Source organism: Protopterus annectens, chromosome 5.part0 (genome assembly GCF_019279795.1).
Source record: "Protopterus annectens isolate FY-2018-M chromosome 5.part0, PAN1.0, whole genome shotgun sequence".
Classification (NCBI taxonomy): domain Eukaryota; kingdom Metazoa; phylum Chordata; order Ceratodontiformes; family Protopteridae; genus Protopterus; species Protopterus annectens.
Window position 1 is genome coordinate 939,626,552 of NC_056735.1, and position 13,436 is coordinate 939,639,987.

Below are 13,436 nucleotides of genomic sequence, written 5' to 3' on the forward strand. Positions count from 1 at the left end.
ATGCAAAGTTGTTATTCTATCAATTTACTGATATTGCAAGAGTAATTTTTAAAATTTGTTTCTGATTCTAGGCTTTTGTTCCATCATTATTTTTTGGCTTTGTCCTGAATTCTTATGCTAAGAGGTTGAAAGGGATGCTGTCAAGAATGGACCACTGACCGAATTATGTTTTGCAGTATGCTATGTATCATTAAACTTATATGAATTCTTATTCATGCATTTATAGCACTGCCACTTACTAATGTTTATCTCAGATTTTCAGCTCACAAGTTATGATGCCTATTACAAAAATCAAGGAACTTCCACAATGACAGAATTCAATCCAGAAAGGGCTGTTAGACTCCAGCTCCAAAAATAACCTACGTTACTGTACTTTACATTAACATACTGCTATGGAGTATGAGATATGACCCTAAAATGAATATTGTTAAATGTAAAATGTCCAAGCTGTTAACTTCTGCCACACTTATATCACAATATGTAGTTTGGAAACATTTATATATGGCCTGGTCAAGTTCTAGCATTTCTAAACCCCATTTCAAATTTTCAACATGACAGTTATACAAATTTGACCCACAGGAAAATGGCTATCACTATTCATGTTTAGCTGTAATGAGATTTTATTTACCAAATGTAAATTTACCCTGTAAGATGGAACTTTAACATGACAATACCAGAGTTTGCAAGACTAAACCCATGGCAATTGTTCAAAAACTAATTGCAGTAGTGAACCAATTTCTTTTTTTTTTATTCTTGCCATGATTCCCTCACCATGTCATTTTTGAAAATAAAAGCCTACATTTCAACATGATAGCTCTGGGGTTCTCCCTATAAATTATAGAGTGTTAAAAAGTTAACATTTTCACCCTGACCATGAAATCATGCTTTGATAAAGTCCTGTTATAGTCCAATTTATGGGGCCTTAGAGCTATTCTGAATACGTGATCCTAAGGTAGTAATAACTCCTTGCACTATGATGCTCATTTAACGTAGTAAACATTCGTGGTGGTCTCTAAGAAAATGTAAGCAGTTTGGTTCTTCAGCTTTGAAATGCTTCATAGTGGGACCACTTTTATATACTGTGCCCCTACTTTTCTTTCTCTCGGTTCTAAAAAAGTATTTTGTACAATCTTATTTTAATGAAATGTTGGGATGAAATTACAGGATGCTTTATACAACTTATGAAATGGGCCAAAGGCAAGGATAAGACTTACATCAGAACTTTACAACTTAAATATTCATTACCTCAGATGGAACCTAATGGAATGAATCACTCCTTTCATTTTCTTTTTTGTAAAATTTTGCTTAAGCATAATTAATTTTTTAAACAAGATTTTTTTATTTAAAAACAAAAAAACTGAATAAATTGACCAATAAGTTGATGCAATAGTCACTTAGAAAATATAACTAGCCAGTTAACTAGGTCTCTTGCCAGTTCACAAAACGGTTCATACATTAAACACTCAGTATGAATGTGTTAATACTGTTTCTTGAAGTGCTGACAAATTATCATGTTTTTTCTTGTCAGAATATCCTGCCAAACAGCTGTTGACTTGTTAAGTAGTGGGGGATTGATAGTTGTTATCATACCTCTTAACTGTCCCTGCTTTTCTGGGAAGTCCAAGATGATTTTGACTAAAATTGTATCTCTGCTCCTTTTAATATCTCCTAAAACTGGTGACTTTTAGAGGAACGTTGATGAATTACTCTTAATAAATAATGGCAATAATAAGAGTTATAAATGTCATTTACTTTAATAGAAGTAGTATTTAAAGGTGTCTCTGATTATTTATGTTTTTGTACCTGATTCTGCTGAGATTTGTCCATGATTCAGTTGAGAGTTATGGTTAGTATACATGTGCACACAACAATCATGTGCGCTGGCTGCACACAAGCGTAGGTAAGATGGAATTCCAAGACATAAGATGCCCTAATGCACAGTAGTTTAAAATTATTAAAAAGTTTGTAGATAAATGAGAAACCAATGAGAGGTAAATGAGGAATCTGTATGAAGGGTGTGATCTCTGTAAATGAGGCTTAGTTCTTGGCTTTTGTGATTGAAAACTCTTTTTGAAACATAACTGCATTATGCAAATGTCCCCTTTTCCAGTTAATTGGCAATCAGCAAAGATTCTCAGTTATGGTACAAGCCTTACTCTTTCCTGTTTTGATCTGCTGGTATCTGCTGAACCACAACCCAGTTCACTGGATGTCACTCACTGACCTAGGAGAAGAAAATAAAGGCAGAGAATAACCCACTTGAAGTTTGTTTACCAGGAATTACTTGATAGCTTTAGAGTGGACAGGGTGATCATTAAGGCTTGAGAGATCACGTATTGCCCACAGACTAGAACTGGAGGAATGTGTGGCTATTAGCACAAATTAACAGATAATTTTAATCTCTAAATTTGAGTTAATGTCAGATATAATTATACCCACCCATTTTTTATTTTCTAAACAATCTCAAAATAAATAGTAAGATAGGGAGATTGTATTTATCCCAGCGATAATTGTTTGGCATGTCCTCTCTACATGAGCTGTGCAACTTTAACTACAATAGATAACAATGATTTTAATATCTTCAAAAATGCATTATCTTTATTTTGGAGATCAATGAGTTGAAAATGTTTACATAGATCATTTATCACTCCACACAGAACTGAAATTATATACAAAATTCAGTAACCATTTGAAATATCAGACACACTAAAGTGAGCCATGAAACATGGAGATTGAATGGCTGAAAGACTGGACTTATGTATATTCTCTTATTCTACAGATTGCTAAGAGGTGACCTGTGTCTGGCATACAAATCATCCTCCAATCCATTACTGATGGATTTACTGCATATTGGCAAGTAAAAATGGCATCAGAATACTCGATCTAGGGATCTAAACCTCTTGTGCAACATAACTTAATATAGATACAATAGATAAAAATGATTTTAATATCTTCAAACAATGCATTATCTTTATTTTGGAGATCAATGTGTTGAAAATGTTTATATAGATCATTTATCACTCCACACAGAACTGAAATTATATACAAAATTCAGTAACCATTTGAAATATCAGACCCACTAAAGTGAGCCATGGAACATGGAGATTGAATGGCTGAAAGACTGGACTTATGTATATTCTCTTATTCTACAGATTGCTAAGAGGTGACCTGTGTCTGACATACAGATTATCCTCCAATCCATTACTGATGGATTTACTGCATATTGGCAAGTAAAAATGGCATCAGAATATTCAATCTAGGGATCTAAACCTCTTGTGCAACATCAATAGAATGGTTTGAAGAGACAGGTGTATCTCGTAGAGTATATCACTGCTATGGAACAGACTCCCCAGCCACAAAAAACAAAATTCTTCCCAGTCCATATTCAAGTGCAACTTACATATATGGAAGAGAAACAGAAAATTTCCACCAGGACTGACCCCTGTGGGGCGGCCACGGTAGTGCAGCGGTTAGCATTGCTGCCTCACAGCAAGAGGTTCTCCGGTTCAATCCTCCCTGTGGTCGCGTGGGTTTCCTCCGGGTGCTCCGGTTTCCTCCCACATCCCAAAGACATGCTGTAGGTGGATTGGACACTCTAAAATTGGCCTTAGGTGTGAGTGCGTGTGTGTGTGTGCCTTTTGTGGAATGTTGGGCGCCGGGCTGGCAACTCAGCACCGTAAAAACTCCACTGCCAATCATGAGCGGACAGGTGATCTGCTGTGGCAACCCATAACTGGGAAAAACCAAAAGAAGAACAAGAAGAAGAAGAAGACTGACCCCTGTACTACTAATTGACAGAGACAGCTCCTTTATGCTTTATCCCATGCATATGTCCACTCAAATTATCTATGCTATGATCCTGGTTATGTTCATTTGGGGTAGTATATGATTATCAACCATGGGATGGGGAAGGCCAATCTATAACCAAGTGGGACAGGTTATTTTGAACATCAAAAGGGAAACAATAGGCTTAAAATTGTCCACAAGAGCAGCTAGCCTAGTACTTACCTATAGACCTATGAAAAGGAAGATATTTGTTGTTGGAGAAATAAATCTTTAAAATACATTGACAGTCCATGGTTTGTGAGTGAAAAGTTGTGCAACCTTTCTGGAAAAAAAAATCAATGTCCCCTGCAAGCATTGTGGTCTGACAAATTTATATTAACTAAACTGTTGGTACTGTTTGATACTCCAAATTCCCAGATATGTACTCATGTCTTAAGTCTCACTTCTCTAGAGCTTATTAGCAATAGCCAGGCAAATGAATACACAGAATTGGAAAATGAAGTTACTTCTTCATTTATACAGTTTATAAATACTGTTAATATTGTGTGCCAAAAAGAAATGATTGCTAGTTACATTAAAACAAGCAAAATTACCACAGAATATAATTGCTGGATAAAGTTTAACTGATTATTAGAGAAATATGAATCTAAAATCAATGTATACTCTTGGGCTGTTTAAAATTTTAGTAATGAATATAGTAAGAATCAATTTAGAGAATTGTGGAAATAGTTACTTTTTTGTTATCTTGTATTTGATCATGTATACATATTTTAATAAAATATTTTAATTTAAAACAACATTTTCATGTAAAAATAGTTGTAAGAAAACTTCACATAGAACAGGCGTTCAGATGTCATTCTAGTATAAACAGCATGCACTATTCAATAAACAACATTTTATATATTTATAACATCATGAAAATTAAAAAAAAATAATATTAATGTTATGCCCATCCTAAATATCAACCTTGTAAAAAGTCTTCTGTATAAAGGCTTTTAATTAACTTAAATTAAAAAGGGCATGATTGTAGCTTTGCTTGCAGTTTAAATTCCACTGTCAAGTGCAAACATAAAACAGTGCCCAGCACAATATAGCACTAATTGAGTACAATTTTGACCCATTAAAGACTTTTAACATGCAGTTATCCACACTAACAACTCTCCAAAAAGTATGTTTGACCTGTTGATTCCTGAAAGTTTGAACATGAAATACTCTCCTATGAAAATGGTTTTAAGAAAAATTCCTGAAGTACAAGGACTGAGATCATAATGAAATAATTGCTTATAGAACGTTAAATGCATAATACTATCAAATATCATGCCCAACCCAACTCTCCCTCAAGTATAACATCTTTTCCCCCATGGTAATCACCCAATGGCCTCACTTTCTAATCTACAAAAGCTGATTATTTCCACCCTACGGGGTATGAGCCAGGTATTCCTGAGCTGGGTAAGAGGTCTGTACATGGGACTATTCTTTTCTGCCCAAAAAACTTATCAGCATAGCTCTTCCCATGAGAGGGGAGAAGGAGGCAGTAGATAACAGAATAAGCTGCAGATTCTGCATTGCTTTATTTTATGTTGCATATTTGTTAACTGTATAAGCTCACTGGACACAACTGACCCTTTTCCATGGTGACCCTGTAGTACTGTCTGGTTAAGTGACTTGTTCAGAATCATATGGTATGCAAGTGAAGGTGGAAGGAATTAAACCCTGTACTCTGAATACAGGAAGGATCTCATTAAGAGATCAGAGCTTTAGTCCTCTGCACTAACTGCCGGTTTCTGTCTCATGCCAACTAACACCTTTCTGTATATGGCTTCCAGACATGTAAAGACTGCCAATTAGGGGGAGTAATGTGTGCCACTACACATACATCCCCTGATTTAGCAGCACAATGTTCATGCAATGTAGGCCTGCATGGCTTTAGCTGTGAGTAGCTATCTACCTTTGATAGGTGTCACTAATGCAGTAAGCCAAATCATGTTCCTTCCTTCCAGGAAGGGTAAGCCATTATCAACCACTCACTCTCATCCTCCCAGCCTGGCCTTTCCAGTGCCTGTACTGGTACTCAAACATGGTTCATCTAGAAATTCATTAGGACTTCATCACTTTGTGTCTTGGAATCAGACCAAGTATAACATTTTTGTGTCACTTGTGTTGAAAAAATCTCTGTCTTCCTTCAGGACAATTATAATTTTGCATATAGTTCAAATACAGTTATAAAGTGTACTATCAATGTTTACTCACTGTTACACCATTTAAACCTCATTTTGTCCCCTTCAAAACTTTTCACAAATACTCACATTTTCTAATAGCAATCTTCTTCAAAATACAAATATCTTGTTAATCCAGGGCAGATTGAGCACGTCTTACATTCAAATTATATAACATGTCGAAAAGTTATAATAAAGCTGCACAGAGAAGAGGGATTCAGTGTCCTTCCAGACAAATCACACAGTCCAAATAAGCTATTGCCTGAGCATCATTTGTCAGTTATTCATTCTTTCTTATAAGTGCCTTGTGCATCACTCTTGGATAGCTGCACTTCAAGAAGGAAAAGCATAATCAGAAAACATTTAAGTACACTCCCACTCCTAATTATTTCATTCTTGGCCAAGATTATCATGATTTCTCTAAGTTTACTGTCCACTCAAGATGATAAGTGGATATCTCCTCTATATTTCCCTGTGTACATATAACTAACACCATCATGGCTGGATTCCTTGTTCAAATAAACTACTGGCTGCAGCAAACCTTGCAACTTGTCCATTGCTGACTATGTCAAGGTGAACAATTGCATCCCTGTTGAAAAATGCAAAGAACCACTGGAAACATTCATTTGTATGTTAATTTGCACTGCTGACACTCTCTTGTAGCAGCTGAAAACTCTGCCTTTTGCCACAGTTTCTGGGTAATCATGATCCATGAATACAGGTCTTCAATTAGCCATTATCTATGATAAGAACTGCTACTATTCATACTAAGTTACTGATTGTGCCAAGACCTCTCATTGGATCATAGTCTAGTTCAGCCAGGTGACAGCAATCTATATGCCTTCTTAGTATGCAGTGACCTCTTGCAAAATCCAGCCCATTGTGTTGCAATGACTTTCACAAACTCCAGGCAGTTAAATCTTTCTTCACTCTTAAGATCCCCTGTAAGTTCCTATTTCTATTCATTGCTTTATTTTCCAATGTAACCAACTTCTGTTTTATGTAAACTACTTGACTGCTTACATCCATGGACTTATTTTGCACATCTATCACTCTTTTCCAGAATTGCATCTTGACATCATATAACTCTCGAAAATCTCACTAGAATCAACCACTCAAGCACAACCTGAGCTATTTTAGCATAGCAGTTGAAAAGTGCAACTTTACTATTTACTAATTACTTTCTTTATTGGATGAGGTTCAGTACTGACAAGGTACTCCTCCTGCTCCATCTGCTACTCAAAATGTCTTCAGTTTTTTTCAAGTATGAACCCATCATTCCAAAGACGAAAAGGTACTGTGGTACTACTGCCAGAATCACTGAAAAACATGTTCAACACTAAAGATACACTTTATCTTTTCTACCTAAATCACGCTCTCATGAAACTTCATAAAAGTTTCCCTCAAGTATTACATTTCTTGTTTGTACACATATAATTAGACTCATTTATTTGACTTTATGTCACCTTAACATCTTATTTCTTGAAATGAGTATCTAGACCAGTTAGATGATGTAACTCTTTTGGCATGGCGTTACCTCTCCTTCATAACTGTATGTGACAGGGATTTCTCCCATTCTAGGTCATACCATGCAGAATTCAGTACAATGCACTATTTCTTGACTTCTACTTCAGCTCTCCTTTGAAAGAAAATGTAGACAATGACAATAACAAAGTGAATGCAAATGTAGTGGATTTGTAATATATCAACTTTATTAACCACTACTATCAGTATCTTTTGTTTTACATCGTATGATATTTACTTGATTGCATTTCATACAGCTGTATTTTGTTTCAGTAATATTATCTGATGTGTATTTAATATAATATTATCAATTTGTTATAATCATGTATTTATTTTGTATACATTTGATTACTATGGATTTTTTTTTGCATTTTTTTTTATTTTACTAACACTTATGTACCTCTCTTTAAATTAAATTTTATTAAAGTTATGACTATAAAAGGTCCTGGTGGGTTAGTTACCCGACCCAAAAAAAATAAATAAATGCATACATACATGCATGCATATATAAATAGGGAATCTCATTCACAGGACTTGTTCATTTATCATCAGCCAATGCAACTACAAAAACGAACAGATAAAAAACAGATACCATGACTTGATGGCTGCATGCAGTAATAAACAGGTTGGGTTCCTGTGGGATTGCCATTATAAACCAAGGCATGCACATTTCTTAAGTAATGTAAATAACTATGATCTATACTGTATGGACATATTCAGAAAACACGAAGGCCTTATGCACACACACATATATGTGTATGTATATATACATATATATGCGTAATACTGGCAGGGAGATTGGAGGTAAATTTCAAGTTCAAGACAAGCTAAAGGCTTACACTTTGGAACGGGTATCTTGTTAACAGTGAGGCAGCACTCGATATATTCATAAACTACTATATCATTAGTTCCATGATGTCGCTAAGTATTTTCCTACTTAATGTTCAACACACATGATGCACGATGCAGTGGTGCAGTGGTAGCATTGTCACTTCCCAGCAAGAGATTCTCTGGTTTAGCTCTTGGTTGCAGTGCCTTCTGTGTGCAGTCTGCATGTCCTCCCTGCGTTCGTGTGGGTTTTCTCTGGGTACTCTGGTTTCCTCCCACGTTACAAAGACATATGTCTGGAGTGTTTCTTCCCAGGTATCGGCTGAAAATTGGCTTTGTTCCAAATTGGACTTTCACAGTAAACAAGTGTTAAACAAACACTTGCTATTCACATACAACAGGTATAGAGCTCATACCTTTCCCCTTCTCATCACATGTCCTTCCCATTCTCATTGTATTCTGTTAGTACCCATCTCCATCTAGTTATTCTTCATCAGTACTACTTATGTTACTAAGCATGCCTCTTAAACAGCATGTATTCTAAGTATTTTTGGAGCAATAGCATTTTGTTTTAGCTAATTCACTAAATTGCCTTAAAGTTTAACTGAGCAATGATCCATGATGTGCATGGGTACATCAAGATTAACCCATGGTTGGTGTGGTTTGATCATGAGGGTGAAGCCTGAATAATTAAACAAAACCAGCCATGAGTAAATCAGTATATACCCACAAACAGGAGTGAATAATTGCTTTTATACAAAACGTTATTTAAGAAAATAATCTTGTCTTTTCTAAATAATGTCATTGTATTAAAAGTTTTTAGTGCTCTTCCAATGGCTTCTGGTAGTCTTGGGCACTTAGTTGATGTGCTCCACATACTTTGTATGTAGCAGCTCCACAAAAAGTTGTTGTTTCTGCCCCCCCAATTGTACAGTTCCCAGCATGGACAACTGATTTAAATATGTACACTTTCGTTATCTGCTCTGTAGAGCAGGCAATTCGCTTAAGATTTTTTTAAAAAGCAGTTTGGATTCTGCACTTAGCACTTAGTGGCATGGAGAAAGTAAGCTAAACTATTTTAAAAAAATCTTAAGCTATTCATGTACTCCATGTAGCAGGTTACAAGGATGGCATTACAGTGCATATGCCAATAGAAAGACCGTCTGCACTGCAGTTTTTGTTTCTATTGGTATATACTCAATTTACAATAGGCACGCTGGTTGGGGTGTCCAATCAGCATGCTCGTTTTTGAATAAGAGTGAGCTGCATAATAATGCATATCTGTGTTAAAAGAGAAAAGGTAACTATCACTACATTTATATGTGATTAATATATGCTACACTATGTTACTAGTTACAGATACATATTTCCTCATTTAATGATTAGTTTATGTACTGCATCTTTAAAGGCAGACCTTAAATGCATACTGTTGGAAAAAAGACATTTGTTGAAGGGATTTAACAGCATAAAATATGATATTTGTAGATATACTTTTGATCATCATCTACATCTAATAGTACAGGTCTGTGTATGAGCATTGTAACTCATTACTTACAATTTATCACAAATATGATAAAAGCCATTAGTTTGTCAAATATCTTTTTTTTTGCTTAGAGTGTTGTTTGCTTATATCATGGAAGGCTTCAACAAAATAAAACTTCAGCACCAGACAACTGTCAACTGGATATATGACAACAGCCCCTGAACATGCATGGTGCAATCAAACTTCCTTCATATGTAAAATATCTCTGGTGACTGCAAATCTCATTAAAACAATACTGTTTTCAAAATATCTTTGTTTTTTTCTTTAGGTTGCTCTTGGTGGTTAAGTAGCAGCACTTTATTTGCAGGAGGAAAAAAAAGAATGTTACTGCTTTTTAAAAAAAACTTACTTCCTGCATGAGTAAATAACTCAAACTTGTTTTGTAATGAAACCCACATGTCATTTGCAAAGCACTTTTGAGACATCTATGTTAAGAAACAATATTTTTCTGCTGAGATGAATTAATAGAAACAGTTAGTAATCATTTACTAAGCAGTCATTCAAAGTGACAGGCAGCAATTTGCCCAAAGCAGGAAACAGTTGCTAATGCATTTATTTACAAAAAAAATATCTGTTGGAGACAAAGACACAGGAGTTTTCCTGACAGAATGTGTAAACAGGGCCAAAAGGTAAATCATAATAATGGTTCTGTTGTCATCAAGCTGAGCAGCTTTTACAAAACACTTTAAATGTAAAATAGTAATAAAAATACAATGTCTATCAAGACTGCTTCAGAGCTGCTTCAGATGCTTCCAAGTGAAGAGGAACACCTAGAAAATGCTGTTACTTTTGAATGCTGTCTTATTTAGGCACTTGTGGCTTAAGTATGTAACATGGATGGATGTTTTACAATGAGGCTGGTGTGTCCTTATCAAGACAAGAAGGGAACCTCTAGCTCATTTTCTCTCAAAGATGGGGAAGGATTCATTAGGCAGCTTGGTAATAGTGTACTCTGGTAACTATAATATGGAGCGGAAACTTACCAAAGATAGAGCTGCCTCTTGAAAAATACTGTGGTTGATATAGTTTAGCATGAAAGTCAGTAATACAGAACATTTAACAGTGAAGAGGAGCATTATTTTCTTAATTGTGGTAGGCTTGACTAAAAAACACAACTCCAAATTGACATGTTCTATAGCATAACTGTGGAAGACCCAAGTGTAAATGCTATTTTTGCAAAGCAAGTAGTTTGAAACATCATTCACACAAACGTCATACATTTATTTTCTGGGAAGATGAAGGTCCTACCACATCTCTGCATTTACAGTGCTTTACCTGTCTAACCTTTTACCTTCTCCCATGCATCACAGCCTCTGTTCTCATTTTACTGTCTTGTTTTTCTACAGTGGTCAGTCATGCAGCTATCTCTGCACAAATGTCCATCAGATAAGCATCCTACTTCGAAGCTGATGCCAATATATGATTTCTGAATTAAATAGACAGAAGGCCAGCTTCTGTTCTAGTAACTGGGAAAACTACTCATGTACCAATACACTTGCCCAACATTTCCTGAAATTCATTAATTCCAATGCCCTGGACCAGCTTGTTCTTATCCCCACTAGAGGTAACAACATCCCTGACTTGGTCATTACTAACATGGGCGACCATTGCTCTACACCAGTACTCAACTCTTCCCTGGTTAGATCTGATCACAAACTAATCACCTTGGAAATCGACATCCCACCCACATCCCCTTCCCCTGCAAAGGAAACCACCATGAAAAACTTCTCCAAGGCTAACTTTAGGCTCCTAGAGATGCCTAACTTCATGGCACCCATGCAAATGGAGAATAGTTGCATGACCATGGAATCATACACCAATGCATTGTACGAACACATACACACATGCATGAATCTTGCCATATCCAATTGAACCAAGATGCTCTCCTCCAAAAAAAGGAAACCAACTTGGTGGTCCCCTGCCATAAACAAACTCTACAACAGAAGGAGGAAACTGATGCGGAATAAGGTGAAGTCCCAAGACTGGAAAAACTCCCTTATCAGCCTCAACAAAAAGTTGAGATCCCTCAACAAATCCTCTAAAGCTAGCTATGAAACAGAATTGCAGCAGATAGTAAAGACAACCACAAGGCCTTCTATAGTTATGTATAGAATCTCCTTGGCTGGCAATACCCAGATTTGCTCTGAGCTTATGCAAAATGGTACCTCCTATACCGAGCCAACAGATATTGCCAATATACTAGCTGACAGATTCAGTGCCAACTTTATCCCCACCCCAAAGGACCAATCGCAATACCAGTAGATTGCCAGGCACCCAGTATTATTGCTGCACAGGTTAAAACAGCACTGCCAAGGCCAAGAATACAGCTTCTATGGGACCTGACAATATCCCTGGCTATGTTCTACATGAACTACAGAATGATCTGGCACCTCACCTGTGTGCCTTGTTCAATCACAGCCTCACCTCAGGCTTTGTCCCTACAGAATGGCGCACTACTACAGTCATCCCTTTCCACAAAGGAGGAGCGACTACAGACCCTGGGAACTATCGCCCCATTAGCCTGATGAGTATGATATGCAAAGTTATGGAACGCATCATCATGGACCTAATAAACAAGGACATAGGGACTTTCCAAACTCTGGATCCCACACAGTTTGGTTTTGTGAAGGGTAGATCATGCCTGCTCAACTTGGTCGACTTCTCTGAGACATTCAACAGAGCTGTGGATAAAGGCAAGGTGGTTCATACAGCCTATCTTGATCTGGCCAAGGCCTTTGATACCATTCCCCACTCAGGAATCACAGAAAAACTCACTAAGCTAGGCATCAACCCCTATATCACTAGGTGGGTTGCAAACTGGCTCACTGATAGTACCCACAGTGTGAAAGTAGCTGACTCCAAGTCAGGCTGCCGATCAGTCACAAGTGGAGTCCCACAGGGTTCAGTCCTGCATCCTCTCCTGTTTGGTACCTACTTCTCTGAAGTCCATGCCAACATGAAGGAACTCTGGTTGATAAAGTTCACAGATGATTGCAAGTTGGGAGCTATTACTAACTCCCCAAGTGATGTTGACATCCTACAGAAAGGCCTCACTGAGACCAACAACTGGTGTCAGAACCATGGCCTTAAGCTCAATGCCAAAAAATGTGTTGTCATCCCCTTTGGGAAAAACCCGGTTCCCATGAATTACCACATTGATGGTAGTCCACTGAACACAGAAGGCGTTATAAGAGATCTGGGAATACAGGTTGACAGCAACCTCTCTTTTGACCACCACATTGCCACTGTGGTTAGAAAGTCCTTCTGTGTGTCATATCTCATTACTAAGGGTTTTGCATCCAGGAAGAAAGAGGTCATTGTCTCCCTCTACTCTTCCCTCATTAGGCCAATCATCGAGTACAATTCCTCATTTGGCATGTACCTCACTGGACACCTGCAACAACTGGAGAGGCCACAAAAGTACCTCACAAAGAGGATCCTAGGCCTTAAACACTTGTCCTTTATGGACAGACTCAAAAAACTCCAACTATTCTCTGTCTCATATCACCTACTTAGAGGTGATCTCTGCTTGACTTACA